Source organism: Ambystoma mexicanum, chromosome 10 (assembly GCF_040938575.1).
Source record: "Ambystoma mexicanum isolate Mex_15411 chromosome 10, UKY_AmexF1_1, whole genome shotgun sequence".
In the NCBI taxonomy this organism is placed as follows: Eukaryota; Metazoa; Chordata; class Amphibia; order Caudata; family Ambystomatidae; genus Ambystoma; species Ambystoma mexicanum.
This window is the reverse complement of record NC_090932.1, coordinates 1,342,002,363-1,342,019,034: the sequence shown is the minus strand read 5'-3', so window position 1 is coordinate 1,342,019,034 and position 16,672 is coordinate 1,342,002,363.

Here is a 16,672-nt window from a genome sequence, read left to right as displayed (position 1 = left end):
TGTGGAAATCCAAGATCTACAGCGACTCCACAGCTTTGTGCATGCACCTTCAACCAATGTATCCAGGAATCTCCCAAAATCAAAACAATCTGTTTTCTGAAACACACAGCTATAGCAATCTGTTGTTCTCTCAGCAAGAAGAGTATCTGAGAAACTCTCTCCTGGCACAACACACCCACTAAACATTCCTGACCAATCCCCTTCACTTCTCATTCTCATTTGCATGACTTCTGAACCCAAAAATCCCCAGATGTAACTCCCGATGTCCGCGAACTACCGCCATGACCGCGAACATATCGTAACATGAACAGCCCTTCTACCATTTCCACTTCACTCTCTGTGCCATTCCCTCATTGGATGTAGCTAAGAAATCACATGACCATGCACCAATCACATTAAAGACCTCTACATCTAACTGCATCATCATAGATCAGCACTGCAAATGTACTGTGAATCTCTCTGAGTACAAGTGTCATATCATTGGCAAGCACCATCTACAAGAAATACTGAACAAGTCTCCAAGATTTCTACTTGCAGCTCCATGCATATCCATATGCATGAACACAAACTGCATATTTTCTGTACAGTACATGAACACATTTTCAAACTGACTTTTAGCTTGTGTAATCTGTAAAATGAATCTACTGTCTTTTTTCCAATTTCCTAAAATCAACTATCACTTATAAACCTTTATACTATTTACTTTCTTAATACACACACTATCAAATAATGTTAAACTAACATTTTTTAAATTAAATGTATAGACTACATACATTGAAACAAAATTGCATGCATGCACACTCTATGTTCCAATCTCAAAAATTAATACTTATACAATTGCATTTATTTATTTATTTGTTTATTTATGTATTTATTTATTTATGTATTTATTTATTTATTTATGTATTTGATTAATTTAATGTAAGCATGACATTAAGGCACTATTACCTAGAACAGTCTAGTTACAGAAATGGTGGTATTCAGTGGTACATTATGAATTTCACAAGACATACTAAAGATATGTTGTTTGTTACAGTTACTCATTGCAATACAATTTGTTCATTAAGAACATATCATATGTATTGAACTGGTGCGACGTATCTTATGTGATTAAGATAGTTTTAATGGTTTTAAGGAAGGCGCTGAGGATTTCAATTAAAAAAATCAATATCTAAATTAAAAACAATGCTATATACAAACAAAATTACTCATTTGTTTCTTTTACAATTGCAGTGAAGACCATTCTCCTGAAAAGAAGCAGCCGAATTTCAAGAACAAAGAAGAACTAAGAATTAAACTGCTCATTTTAGAAAAAAAGTAAGTAGAATATCACCATCATATTTGTATTATTACTCAAACATACTGTAAAGTTAATTCATGCTATTTCTGTGCCTAAAAATAGAGATTGTGCACCATTCTGTCCAAAAATCCCCATGACTTAAACACCGATTTACAGCCAGAATGGCGTACAAATTCCTACTTTTGGACACACAAATTACCCAACTCAACCGCTAGAATTTTCATATTATAGAACAAACAACTGTTTTTATTGTATACATTAGATTTACTATTTGTACTTCTCCACACCACTATCTTATTTTTTTCTGTCATCTGAACCTGAGTTTTGTAACATATTAATTGAAGAATACACATCCCTACTAGTTGTAGTTCCCAATGCACAATCAGACACCATTACATACATCATCTTACTCAAACACTCATGCACACAGCACAAATACATTGCAGAACACCCCAACCGATACCTTCTTTATTTTTTTCAACAGACCCTAAAGAATGCCTACCAAAAGTCAAGTCCGTAGAAAGCAACGAAGAATTAGAGCAAATGAAAATAAAAGTGTCCAAAATAAGCATCCATCTCTAGCAGAATTTGTAAAAACAGTTCAAACAAAACAGCTAATATAGTCATTTAGTGAAACACAAGAAGTTTCAAGTACAAAAACTTTGCCTTCTCTATCAAAATGTAAAACAAACCAAAAAACAATTAACAGAAAATCAGCTATCACTACAGATAAAACTACTTCTTTAAATTTTAATATAGTGCAAAGTAAGCATTCCAAGAAAAGTATTTTAGCCAAAATGTTCTGTCACAAAGTCCTTCAAAATCTTATAAAAACAGGAGAGAAATCAGGTTCAATGCTTAAAACCTATCGTAAATTAATTTTAGAAGCGTTGATAGATAGTGCAATTCTTCTCAAAAGAAAGTTATTTATTTTAGTGTTAAACAAGATGAAACCACTAACAAAACTAATAACTAAATTACAAAAAAGACTTCTCAATAAACGAAATGTCAACAGAAAGAACTTCTTAAGTATCTGCGGAGGTGAATGGAGTCACACTACGAGCACATAACCATACTTTAATGAAGAAGCGTACAAACAAAAACAAACAAATACAATTGCCATAAATAGCAGTGGTCGAGGTTATGAAAACGTCAATACCATAATGGAACAAGAAGTACTCCTTACAAAAATATGCCCTGAAAACTTAGAATTACCCCTCCATTCAACTGAATCAGAACGTCTAGTGTACAAATGGCCATGCACGTCAATATGTAACATTCCTAAACAATTTTTCAAGTCTTTACGCCAATTCCTCAATCAATATGTCAAAAGCAAAGACAAAATCAAAATTAAACTACTGCAAAATGTGGATACCTGTCCAGTGCGCAAATGCACAGGATTACAAGGACATTCATTGGCCTGCATTACAGGACCTACTTGTAAAACCACCTTCCATGACATCAAAAGAATATCAACACATCATTCAACTATAAGAAATCTAGTCTATAAACTGTACTATGCTAAAAGTCCTGCTTTAGCACTAGCAAATTTAAATAGCATTCTTCTACATGGTACAGCAAAAGACCTACTTCAAGAAATTGACTATATCCAGAAAACATATTTTGGAAGTGAAAGCCATTTACAGAATGAAATAGCTTTAAATCAAATTAGCAACAATTCTACACATGGCAACCTTTTGCTAAACACATACAAAAAAAAAAATACTAAAATTTAAAAGTACACCAGTGGAAGTACCAAACCATGTATGTGTATGTTGCCGCAGAACTTTTTATAAATGTAACACGAAAACTGTAGACCTATCATATAAAATAGAAGACAATGAAGATTCTAAATGGTTTGAATTAGCTCTCTACCTTGTAGCAGAAAAAAAATACGAAATAAGTGACCCTTAATACTTTGCAGTTACTGCACTACAAGACTTGACAACAACCAAACTCCTTCACGTGCTATCACAAATAATTTGGAATTATACCCACTACCAAAACCACTACAACAACTTAATTTATATGAGAGCATCATAATTCAAACAGTACACCCATTTCAAGCAATAATACGTCTTAAACCAAAAACAGTAAAATTACCTCCCTCTGAATTGGTAAAAGGCATTCGTGGAAAAGTAGTTTATTTACCATTAGATCTAAAAGAAAATGTGCATACTCTAGGAGTGCAACTTCCAATGCAGAAATCTTTAATTAGTAAATGGAGTACATACAAAAGACAAACAAATATGGCAACAGCTGGTAGATTTACATAAAGTTAGACAAGCCTTACAATACCTTAAAGAGAATACTGAATATTACAAAGAAATTAATATTGAAGAAAACTTGAAAGATACAACTGAAAAAATTCATGAAACACCAGAGCTGGTCAATTTGAGCTACTAGATCCTTCTACAATATCAAATACTTTAGACCATTATACAATTCATCCTTTGCACTCTAATGACACCATAGAAGATGCACTGGAAACATACCAAATGCGTCAAACAAAAGGATCACCAATCAGCATATGGGAAAAAAGTATAGAAGCACATGCTTTTCCTCTACTCTTTCCTACTGGCAAAGGAGGAAGGTATGATGATAGACCTATTCAAATATCAGCTTCAGAATACCGCTCATTAAGGATGTATTCTGAAGATCCCAGATTTAGATAAAATGTGGAATACATATTCCACCTAATCTTTGAAAGTGAACTAGCAACTTTATGTTACGGAGTTGCACACATATTAAAATCAGGATCCCACTTTCAAAATATGACAGCTACACAAATATTACAAAAAATGCAACAAAAGTATGAGGTTTTACAATCAAATATTACAAATCTATTAGCAAATATGTGTGGTACTAAAGAGTACTGGCTTCGACGTCACAGAGATGTACGTTGTATGATCAGAAACCTTGGCCCTCCCACTTGGTTTGTTACATTAAGTTGTGCAGAATATGCGTGGGAAGATTTACATGATTTCCTACGCATATCAATTGAAAACAAAACAAACATAGATATACTAACACCAGGAGACTTTGTTCTTTGGATCCTGTTAATGTTTCAAGATATTTTCACCATCGCTTCATTGCTATGCTACATATTATTTGTAATAAAACTGTTCCTCCCCTGGTCGAAGTGCAACACTTCTTTTGGAGAAAAGAATACCAAGCCAGAGGAGCACCACATATCCACATGCTTTTATGGATTAAAGATGCTCCTAAATTTGGTCAAGACAGTGATGCCACTGTTTTACAGTTTATTGAAAAATATGTCACTTGTGAAATTCCATAAGAATCCACAAATAGTGATCTTCATGCACAAATTTTACAATTTCAAAGACATAAATGTGGCAAATATTGTCGTCGCAAATACAAAAACAAAGGGAAATACTACACCAAATGCCAATTTGGTTTCCCTAGACCAGTTACAAGTACAGGTCAAGTGAACAACCTGTAACGCTCACCTGATTCCCGCAGAGGCGCCGGTCTTGACTGGGTGAATGCCGTATCTTCAAAGGTGATGTGTAACACACGGTTGGCTCTTTGTGCTGGACCTCTGTGCACTGTATGTCTGACTCGAAGAGTAAGATGTCTGCAGATAGAAAATATGGGATTAATGAACTGGGGTTATTGGGTGCCTCTCTCCTCTTCCCTTTCTCTTCTCCTGTAGAACCCCAAAGGTTAACGCCATCACCTTAGGTAAGTGAACGCCAAGCTCTCCATCTGCCTCGGGGCAGGGTGCAGTAACCAGTTTCTTCACTGGATAAGGGTGCAGACCTCTTGACCTCAGAGGACTGCTGTCCGTCGTTAACTGCACGAACGGTAAGTTCTGGGCACTTCAATTGTCTTAAAAGTCTTTTGTAATGATATCTCTTGTTTTGCAGGGTTCCGGCGATGGCGGATGGCGGGCTGATGAGAGTTGAGGATCGAACCCGCGTGAGGAATAGAAGCGCCTGGAAGCACGTAAGTAAGCGCTTGTAGCCTGCTTCACGTTGCGCACTAACTGTTCCTTTTATCTTGCAGGTACAAGTTCAGAGCTTTAGAGAAGCTGAAGGGTGCTGGAATACCCACTGGATTCGGCGTGGGAAGGAGTAATGGCACGTGAGTAATAAAGTTGCCCAATGTCTTTAAACGCACCTTCTTTTGTCTTTCAGATGCGGGATGCAGTGCCGAAGGCCTCTGGAGCGTGCAAAGAGCTGGTAAGCTTTTGTCTTTCAGATGCCGGAATGCAGTGCGAAGACCTCCGGAGCATGCAAAGAGTAGGTAAGCCTTTGTCTTTCAGATGCCAGAATGCAGCGCGAGGCGTTGGTGACAGCCGATGGACCAGGTAAGAGATGCGCTGCCACTGAAGACCGTAGTGCTAACCAGTTCTTTCTTTGTCTTTACAGGTGCTGCTGAAGACTGGATTCCAGGATGGTAAGCCTTTGTTCCCTTAGGCCCAGGATCAGAAGCAGAAGACACAATGAGCGTTCTGCTGGAGAGAATGCAGAATAACACAAAGCAAGATTCTCCATCGGGTGTGGTTTAAATAGCCTCCTGTAGTGCTTAGGTGTCTCCTTCCACAGCCACGCCTAGGTAAGAAAAGAGTTCCTGCTTTCCAGAAGGGTTCCAGTGTTCTGAACCTAGGGAGTGGCTCCTGTCCCACCCAACAGGAAAAGTAGTCCCAAACAGAAGAGGATCAGGGGTTCAACTGGCAGGTAAGTAAGCAGCATGGTCTGCTGCAGGTAAGTCCACCCAAGCATATGAGCCCGGCGCTTCCAGCGCTGGGACTGGGCATCTTTATGAGCCTGGTGCCACTGGCGCCAGGACAGGGTCCAAAAGGTCCCAATTGGGACTGGCTGGCACTCGGAACCAGGGTTATGGGTCTGCTTCCAAGGGAGTCGGGCAAGTCCTGATCTTTTGGAAGCAGAGATCATGACAGCACCCCTCCTCAAGGCCCCTCCCAAACCGGGCTTCTCGGGGGGTTTGGGCTTGTTAGGAAATGTTCGATGAAATCTTTTGATTAGACGAGGCGCGTGGACATATTCTGCAGGTTCCCAGGATCTTTCTTGGGGACCGTAGCCTTTCCAGTCAATCAGGTAAAATAGTTTAGATTTGGAGATCTTGGAATCCAGGATGCTTTTGACTTCAAACTCGAGTTCTCCATCAACTAGAATAGGTTTTGGAGATGTAGTTAGTTGGGTTTGAGGTTGCACGGGTTTTAATAGAGAGACGTGGAAGACCGGATGTATCTTCATGTGAGGGGGCAAGTCCAACTTGACCGCTACTGAATTTACTATGGTAGTGATGGAATAGGGACCAAGGTATCTTGGGTTGAATGTGCGTGGTCCTTTTAGAGGTAGATATTTGGTGGATAACCAGACTTGATCTCCTACTTGATATTGGGGGGCTTCCTTCCGATGTTGGTCTGCTCCTTTCTTGTATTGTTCTTTAGCCCTTTGAAGGTGAGAAACGGCTTCCTTAAAGGCTTGGGTGATTGTAGAATGCAGGTGGTCTACTGCTGGTGTTCCAAGATCTTGGAGTGGATCCAACTCCGAGGTTCGAGGGTGACTACCGTATAAAAGAAAAAACGGGGTCTTCCCAGTTCCCGAGTGGACAGAGTTATTGTAGGCATATTCAGCTATCCAAAGGATATCTTTCCAAGTTTTTTCAGTTTGTTGTAGCATGCAGCGCAAATACTGTTCCAGAGTATGATTGGTCCTCTCGGTTTGTCCGTCGGTTTGAGGGTGGTGGCTGGTCGAAAGTCTCACATCAATTTGAGCAGACCGACAGCAACTTCGCCAAAAATGAGAAATAAATTGACTACCTCGATCCGAAATTAGAACTGAAGGAAAACCGTGCAGTCGGACGATGTTTTCGAGAAATTCTCGGGCCAGAGTTGCTGCTGTTGGTAAGCCTTTGAGTGGAATGAAATGCGCCATCTTGGAGAATAGGTCCACGATTACTAGGATCGTATTGTATCCGGAGCATGGAGGTAGATCGGTGATGAAGTCCATAGAAAGCGTATGCCAAGGGCGAGGCGGGATGTCAATAGGGCGTAAGAGGCCGGCTGGTTTTTCCTTTTGACTCTTGTTTTGGGCGCATACTCCACAGGACATTATAAAGTCTCTGATATCTTTTTTCCAAGACGGCCACCAGAAGTAGCGCTTGATCTTTTCCAAGGTCTTGGTCATACCGGGATGTCCTTCCATTAAAGAATCGTGATAACAAGAGATTACCTTTTTCTGTAAATCTGTGCTGGGCAGGTATAACCGTTCTTGGAAATATAATAGGTTGTCCTTCACCGTAAAGTCCTTTCCCTGCAGATGCCAATTCTGTATGTCTGCTGGAGTTACTAGTAGCCTGGCTTTATCCTTAACTTCCTCTATGGATTGTGTGGCGATTACACCTACAATTATTTGTTCGGGAATGATAGGTACAGGTTTAGGATTGATCAAATGTTCTTCCACTCCCATCCGAGAAAGGGCATCAGCTTTACTGTTTTTTGTACCAGGTCGATAGGTAATTATGAAGTCAAACTCGGCAAAGAATAGTGCCCAACGGAGTTGCCTAGAGGATTGAGCTTTTGCGGTTTTCAAATATTGCAGGTTTCGGTGATCTGTAATCACAGTAACGGTGTGTCGGGCCCCCAGAAGATAATTCAGCCAAGCCTTAAAGGCGGACTTGATAGCTAGAAGTTCCTTATCAGTAATAGTGTAATTGATTTCAGGAGGCGAGAATTTGCGGGACCAAAATGCCACGGGATGCAACTGATTGGTTACTGGGTCCTTTTGTGATAGAACTGCCCCCATGGCAAGGCTCGAAGCATCAGTTTCAACGATGTAGGGGAGTTCTGGGCGAGGATGTTTTAAGATCGGTGCAGAGATAAATCTAGTCTTCAAATTCTGGAAAGCTTGTTCCGCCTCGGTAGACCATTCAAAACGTTTGTTTTTCTTTAACAAGGCAGTGATGGGCTGGACTATTCGAGAGAATTCGGGGATAAACCTGCGGTAAAAGTTAGCGAAGCCTAACATGCTTTGAACACCTTTTACGGAGGATGGCGATGGCCATTTGAGAATTGCATCAACCTTCTTTGAATCCATACGCACTCCGCTAGGTGATAATATGAATCCCAAGAATTCAACTTCAGTCACGTTGAAAACACATTTTTCCAACTTAGCGAAAAGTTTGTGTTGACGCAATCTCTCGAGGACCATTTTCACGTGTTTCTGATGTTCAGTTTCCGATGAAGAATAAACGAGGATGTCGTCAATGTAAACAACAACACACACATCTATGAGCTCTCTGAGGACATTGTTCATAAAATATTGAAAGGCGGCCGGGGCATTGCAAAGTCCGAAGGGCATGACCTGATATTCAAATAGCCCATACTTGGTGCGGAAGGCCGTCTTCCATTCATCGCCCTCTTTTACTCGTACCAAGTGGTAGGCTCCTCTAAGATCCAGCTTTGTATATATGCATGCTTTTCTGACTTGGTCCAGGAGTTCAGGGATCAAAGGTAACGGATATCTATTCTTAACGGTGATCTAGTTCAGGGCGCGATAATCTATACAAGTTCTAAGGTCCCCTTCTTTTTTTGGAACGAAGAACAAAGCTGAGGAAGCAGGGGACTTGGAAGGACGAATAAACCCATTCGCTAGGTATTGATCCAGGTATTGTCGGAGGTGAAGATTCTCAGGCTCGGTGAGGGCATAAATTCTACTACAAGGAGGAGTAGATCCAGGTATCAGGTCTATCTGGCAGTCATAAGACCTATGAGGTGGTAGAGAGTTAGCCTGATCCTTCCGGAAAACATCTTGGAATTCTAGGTATTCTGGAGGTAACTGGGGAGCCTCCGAGGAAATTGCTGCCAGTGCAACACCAGGTCGAGGGTGACAAGTAGAGACACATTCTGGAAACTGAACCGTTCTTGCTCGCCAATCGATCTGAGGATTGTGCTTCTCTAACCAAGGAATTCCTAGAATAATCTGGAACTGAGGGGCCTTGATCACATCGAAAACGATCTTCTCATGGTGTCCATCTTGACTTACTAGCGTCACTTCTTGGGTGGTATGCGTTACTGGTCCGGAGGCTATCTCCGTACCATCCACCGTAGTAATGACGTCCTTTACAGCCTTTGGACAAAGAGTCAGATTCATCCTCAAAACCATTTCATGATCCACATAATTGCCGATGGCACCGCTGTCGACGTAAGCTTCAATCGCATGTAATCGATCCGGATGTTCAGGGCTAATGAGGACCATAGGTATCACGAAATGCGAGGTCACGGAACTGGTTTTAACGCTCGGCAAGAGGACCTCTATTCTTGTCGGGCGAGGTTGTTTCCCTGCTCAGAGTTTGTGACCCTGGTAATTGCAGCTCCTACTGCCTTCTTGGCTGGTTTCACCGGACAGTCTCGAAGAAAGTGCCCCGAGTTTCCGCAATAGAGGCATAATTGCAGCTGTTTTCTCCTTTCTCGCTCCTTTTGTGTTAGTGGTCCTTTCAGGCCCCCTATTTGCATGGGTTCCCCGGAGTCTACTCCTTTGGTAGGAGTTGGTGGTTTGGAAAATACTCGAGCATCAAACTTGGAACGATCGGCCTTCCTGTTCTGCAGTCTGTGGTCAATTCGAACGACTAAGTCAATATAGTCCGAACAGTCTTGCGGGGGATTCACTACTTGGGCTAACACATCTTTGAGCTCTCCACGTAGACCTCTATAAAACAGCGTAATCCTTTTGTCCTCAGGCCATCGAGTTTCCACTATCAGTCTGTTGAAAGACGCAATATAAGCCAAAAGGTCTTGATTACCCTGTCGCAATGAAAGGAGCTCTTTGTCCAAGGCCTGCCCCTGTGAATGTCTTGCAAACAGTTTTTCTATACTGAGCTGAAAAGCTTGAAAATCATGGAGAACCGGATCATCTTGATTAACTAGAGGGATCGACCAGTCTGCCGCATTGCCACTAAGGTACGAAAGCACGAAAGCTACCTTAGCTTGATCAGTTGGAAAGGCTGCTGGCCGGCATAAGAAGTGCAACCGGCACTGATTAATAAATACTGCAAACCTATTTGGGTCACCAGAAAATCATTCGGGCGGAGCCAGAGGTACATTCCCAGGTAGGTTGATCTGCACTGGGTTCGTAGAGGATGTTGAAGGAAGATTTGCCCCTGATGCGGGTAACAGAGTTTGTCCGGCTTGTGACTGTAGCAATTGTCTAGCGAGATCGTCTGTTCGCTCCTTGGAAATAATCAGTTCCCTTCTTAGAGCATTTGTTTCCTGACGGGCTGCATGCACTTCTGCTCTTAGTTCCCCAAGTAACTGGGCTAGCTGGTCGGTATCCGAGGTTTCCATAGCGCCTGGGTGGGAGTTTTGTGGTGGGCTTTGTGTTCTGTAACGCTCACCTGATTCCCGCAGAGGCGCCGGTCTTGACTGGGTGAATGCCGTACCTTCAAAGGTGATGTGTAACACACGGTTGGCTCTTTGGGCTGGACCTCTGTGCACTGTATGTCTGACTCGAAGAGTAAGATGTCTGCAGATAGAAAATATGGGATTAATGAACTGGGGTTATTGGCTGCCTCTCTCCTCTTCCCTTTCTCTTCTCCTGTAGAACCCCAAAGGTTAACGCCCTCACCTTAGGTAAGTGAACGCCGAGCTCTCCATCTGCCTCGGGGCAGGGTGCCGTAACCAGTTTCTTCACTGGATAAGGGTGCAGACCTCTTGACCTCAGAGGACTGCTGTCCGTCGTTAACTGCACAAACGGTAAGTTCTGGGCACTTCAAATGTCTTAAAAGTCTTTTGTAATGATATCTCTTGTTTTGCAGGGTTCCGGCGATGGCGGATGGCGGGCTGATGAGAGTTGAGGATCGAACCCGCGTGAGGAATAGAAGCGCCTGGAAGCACGTAAGTAAGCGCTTGTAGCCTGCTTCACGATGCGCACTAACTGTCCCTTTTATCTTGCAGGTACAAGTTCGGAGCTGAAGGGTGCTGGAATACCCACTGGATTCGGCGTGGGAAGGAGTAATGGCACGTGAGTAATAAAGTTGCCCAATGTCTTTAAACGCACCTTCTTTTGTCTTCCAGATGCCGGAATGCAGTGCCGAAGACCTCCGGAGCATGCGAAGAGTAGGTAAGCCTTTGTCTTTCAGATGCCAGAATGCAGCGCGAGGCGTCGGTGACAGCCGATGGACCAGGTAAGAGATGCGCTGCTACTGAAGACCGTAGTGCTAACCTGTTCTTTCTTTGTCTTTACAGGTGCTGCTGAAGACTGGATTCCAGGATGGTACGCCTTTGTTCCCTTAGGCCCAGGATGAGAAGCAGAAGACACGATGAGCGTTCTGCTGCAGAGAATGCAGAATAACACAAAGCAAGATTCATCCATCGGGTGTGGTTTAAATAGCCTCCTGTAGTGCTTAGGTGTCTCCTTCCACAGCCACGCCTAGGTAAGAAAAGAGTTCCTGCTTTCCAGAAGAGTTCCAGTGTTCTGAACCTAGGGAGTGGCTCCTGTCCCACCCAACAGGAAAAGTAGTCCCAAACAGAAGAGGATCAGGGGTTCAACTGGCAGGTAAGTAAGCAGCATGGTCTTCTGCAGGTAAGTCCACCCAAGCATTATGAGCCCGGCGCTTCCAGCGCTGGGACTGGGCATCTTTATGAGCCTGGTGCCACTGGCGCCAGGACAGGGTCCAAAAGGTCCCAATTGGGACTGGCTGGCACTCGGAACCGGGGTTATGGGTCTGCTTACAAGGGAGTCGGGCAAGTCCTGATCTTTTGGAAGCAGAGATCATGACACAACCTCATGTCTTCAGTTAGACATAGTGTTAAAGGTAAGGCACCTAAAAACACATATTACATAAAAAGAAAAGAAGAAGAAAAATATATCAATGATTACAATGCAATCATTGCCCACTTATGGAATGCAAACATAGATGTGCAGTACATTGCAGACAATTCTACTGCAGTTGCACAATATGTCACAGCATACTTAACCAAAGCAGAAAAGACAGGGCTCAAAGACCTCTGGAATTACCTGTCATCAGATAAAACAGTGTCTAAGAAATTATACAGCTTGGGCATAAAAATGCTCTCCCATAGAGAATGTGGATCATATGAAGCAGCTGATTGTTTAACTGGTACTGCATTGTATGGTAAATCTGTAAATATAGTATGGATAAGTCTTGGTCCAGCTAAATCTAGAAAAAGAGTTCTAAAAACATACGAAGATATAGAAGCAATAGCCAAACATGATCCCAACTTCCAAGACATTTTAAAAAACAATTTATTGGACAGATACTACTCAAACAGAAGTAGTACTTTGGAAACCATGTATCTATATTACATAGCCCAAAACTACACATACAAAAATAATATAAAACCTGATGAAAAAAAGGTAAATAAAGAGTGACAAACTGTGAAGGCAGCTTAGTTAAACTCACTAAACCAAATTTAATAAATCATATCAAATTGTCATTGAAGACTCCTCAACATAAAGAAATGTATTACATGTCCCTGCTACAACTCTTTAAACCATGGAGAAAAGAAGAAGAAATACTAGAAAACTATGACTCATATGAAGATGCTTTCAAAGCAAATGAAAACACTATAACTGATGTAAACTTTACAGAATACAAAACAATGATGCACAATGAACAGCAACACGAAGAAGAACTCCAGGCCCAACTAGATAAAGACACTCCTGACAGTAGTCAACCTTCTGTAACAGGAAGCCAAGAACCAGTGTGAAAACCACTAATAATAAATGAGGCAGAATTAGCTATGATAGAAGTAGAAAACACCATGTGTCAGTATGAAGATAAAGAAGACTTAACTATACTACAATCAAAACTAAACAACGAACAACGTAGCATTTTTGAAAAAGTAACAAAACAAATGGTGTACAACATGAAAATAAAGAATGTTCCTGCCATAATTATAAACCTATACTACTGTACGTCAGTGGTGAAGCTGGTTCTGGCAAAACATTCCTAATCAAAATCATCAGTAAATTCCTTCAACAATTGACAAACAACAAACTGTCAGCTGTTGTCACTGCCCTTCAGGTTTAGCTGCCTACAACATAGGTGGTGTCACTTTACACCGATTACTACTATTGCCAGTAGAGCACCAGAACAAATTAGACTATTACAAACATTCTGCAGAAGCTGCAATGGAACTATACAGAGTATTAAAACAAATGAAAATGCTACTAAAAGATGAAGTGAGCATGGTCTCCAACCTAATGTTGGCTTTGATTTGTTTTCGAAGATCTTCTTCAATTTACACCAGTAAAAGGTGAGCCTATTTTTAAAACATTAGGACACAAACTCTGCCGTAAAACTGTTGGCAGCATTGGAAATATCAACCATTGGCAACATTTCCAATACAGAGAATTAACAGAACCCATGCGGCAATCTGCAGATCTCACTTATGCAAACATCTTAAAAAGTATCAGAGTTGGTATACTCTCTTAAGAAACAGAAACAATATTGAAAACCCGGCAAATTAATGCACTTTATGGCGATAATGCATGTGCTACAGATGTTATGGAACAATTAGCCCACAACAATGTCAATTGTATGGCCTTAATGCCAACTCTTGCAAACTGTTTCAAATTCAATGAAATAATGTTAAGTAAAGAAATAATGGAAATTAGCGCCACAGACAAACTAGATGTACATGGTATGACACTACCTATGTGTGACCAAGCCACAACAAGACTAAATAGTTTAGAAAAATCAATCTCAAACACAGCAGGCTTAGAAACTATATTACAATTATCCTTAAATTGCAGAGTAATGCTTAAACGTAACCTTGACGTGGACCAAGGACTAGTTAATGGAGCACTGGGTACAGTTGTTGGCTTTCAAACATACCCACGTGACAACAAATTCAGTTTGTCAATATACTCTTTGACAAACTTTCAGAAGTTAAAAGGATAGGACGCTCAACAACTCGATTCCTTCTCTTCAAAGACATGTATGTACGTAGAGAACAATACGCAGTAACGATTCATAAATCACAAGGTCTTACCCTAGACAAAGCAATGATAGATATTGCTAACACAGTCTTTAAAGAAGGCATGAGCTACGTAGCACTATCACGCTTACGTAGACTTGACGGTCTATTTCTAATCAACTTTGAGGCAAGTAAAATAAACGCTGATATTCCTTGCATTTTAGAATACAATAGACTTCGCTCACTATACACTCCCCATCTAAACACATATTCTGTTCCACAAAAAGTAAAACATTATAAACGAAAAATAAATCAAACAGATAAGCAACAGGATGTCACTGCAAATCCTCCAAAGAGAGTAAAAGAAAGTAATACTTCATCAAGTACCACAAGCAAAAAAGAATCAATTAGGAAATATAAACTAGGTACTTCTTCAAAGAAGGAAGACAAACTCCAAAAAAAGCAGTCAGATACAGAACTACCTGGTCCATTTAAACTCTCAAATATAGTTGGTGTAAATTGCTACGCAAATGTAGCAATGAATATTCTATTTCAATTACCACCAATTGTTGAGAACATTTACTTACACAGTACAGACCCATTGTGTTTGCTAATGTTAGTACTTCACAGAAATGCAGCGAACAATCCTGTCAACACGTACAGTGTTTATGGAATAAGACAACAATTGGACTACTGTGCTGGAATGGTGAAATTCACTATAAACTCACAGGAAGATCCACAAGAATTTCTAATGTACTTACTACAAGTACTGGAAAACAAAAACATACCTATAAATGAAATCTTCCAGATTTCATACATGTGGAAACATACATGCACTCTCTGCAACAATCTGACACAAGAAGAAATCCCCAATGAACGCTTTGCATATATATCAATACCTAATTGTGAATCCATTCCATTTCAGCAACTTGTACAAAATGCAAACTTTGGTAGATTATGTTCTGCCTGCAATTCAGATAATCGCTCCACGTTAGTAATGCAAACACATAGTAAATACGGAATATTAATGCTTCTACGTTACAATGCAGATGGTACCAAAAACAACTGCAAGCTGACTGGATTCACACATGGTCAAATATCACTTGGTAAGAAAACCTTCACAACAATAGGTATAATCTACCATGCAGGAGCCACAACCAATTCAGGGCACTACACTGCATGTATAAAAAAGAAATGTGGATGGTTTCAATGTAATAATAGTACCATTACTCTAAAGCAGGGATTACCAGCAAATCTTCCAAACGCTTATTTAATGTTCTTAAAACCAAAATTTGATAACTAAACTGTACTTAAACCTCAAGTAAACTTGTAGTAAAAAATATAAACTGTTAGAATATTCCAAAAGCTATCTAACTGTCCAAAGATTCTACAACAATTAATCACATAAATGAATACCACTAAATTAGAGCAAAAAATAGACAGTTAGAATACGCCTACTGGTATCTAACTGCTCCAAAATTTCATAATATCCAAACAAATAAATGTGTTACTGCTCCAAAAAAAACGCAACAACCCAATGTATAAACATTAGCCAAAAACAACAAATGAACACTGAAAACAAACAAACAAATAAACTGTAGCATAACAGAAAAAGGTTTTTTTTTTAATCCAACATGGATTTTTTTTTCTCCCACAGACCCAATGATTTTAGCAACGAACACAGAAACTGAGCAAATTGCACAGTACTCTGGTTTGTAATCTACTAAATATGAGGGTCCAAAAAAAAAATGTTGATTATACAATGTAAAAAGTAATTACAAAATACTAATACTAACATGCTATTTTCTTTTATCACAGAAATTAACAAGAAATACATGTACTCCAGTTACTAAACCAAACAGTAAGTATATTATACAGTCTATGCCCTGGCCACAACCATCACAGCATATCACACCCATAGTATCTTATAACTTTGTTCATTATAAATTTCTTTTTGACCCAAAGTTATAAGCAACTATAAATGTGATATGCTGCGGTGGTTGTAGCCAGGGCATAGTCTGTTGGGTGCATGGCCAAGTGGCCATGCACCCAACACTCTATGCCCTGGCTACAACCACCGCAGCATATCCCACCCATAGAGTAAAACATTTCAACTATGGCCTACGGAAACTTTTAATGTCCGCGGACATTACCAGTGTTCTTAGAACACTTTAATTTGCCAGCGAACAATACGGACAGCGTCTTCAGAACAACCCCTATGAACATTTCAGGACAACGCGAAAGTTCTTAGAACATACCCCCATTTTGTTTATGTGCGAACATTTCAGGACAACGCGAGAGTTCTTAGAACACTTTCAACTTGACAACGAACAATATGGCCAGCGTCCTCAGAACACCCCCTGCGAACATTTCAGGACACCACGAGAGTTCTTAGAACACTTTCAACTCGACAACGAACAATACGGACAGCGTCCTCAGGA